General features: G+C 42.0%; 1 non-coding gene across 1 annotated transcript; it reads left to right on the plus strand.

The window, feature by feature from the left end:
- The first annotated feature begins 203 nt into the window (after positions 1-203).
- Positions 204-276, plus strand: Trnar-ucg. The gene has a single exon. It is a non-coding gene; the product is annotated as a tRNA-Arg (tRNA).
- Positions 277-495: the final 219 nt, after the last annotated feature.

Genomic DNA, 495 nt, shown 5'->3' on the forward strand with positions numbered 1-495 from the left:
TGGCCTTTACTGGTGATGCACGTCTTCGACTGAGAGCGTGAGATGGTACACTTACTTCAGTCGCTCACCATCAGCTGCAGGCCATCCAACATGAATCAATAAAGATAAATCCACGACTTTGTTAAATTTCCAATATCTTGAAATAATGAATGGCCATGGAGGAGTCTCTATTGATACATCTGTTCAACATCTGTATGTCGCCAGACCGTGTGGCCTAATGGATAAGGCGTCGGACTTCGGATCCGAAGATTGCAGGTTCGAGTCCTGTCACGGTCGAATAATTTTTTACTAGCTTATTGTGTAGAAGGGCTATCTGCTTCTTGGTATCGATGATAAGTGAGTAGCCAGAAGAGTAATAACCGCAGTTAATACATTGCGTAGTTTACAGGTCGAGAAGTGCGCACGAAGTGACATCACCTTACAAAAGTAATTGAAAGTAAGCTCTCACAAAATAAAGTATGTAGCATCCAACTGTTATGCAACACATTACGTATA

This window comes from Schistocerca piceifrons, chromosome 1 (genome assembly GCF_021461385.2).
Source record: "Schistocerca piceifrons isolate TAMUIC-IGC-003096 chromosome 1, iqSchPice1.1, whole genome shotgun sequence".
Lineage (NCBI taxonomy): Eukaryota > Metazoa > Arthropoda > Insecta > Orthoptera > Acrididae > Schistocerca > Schistocerca piceifrons.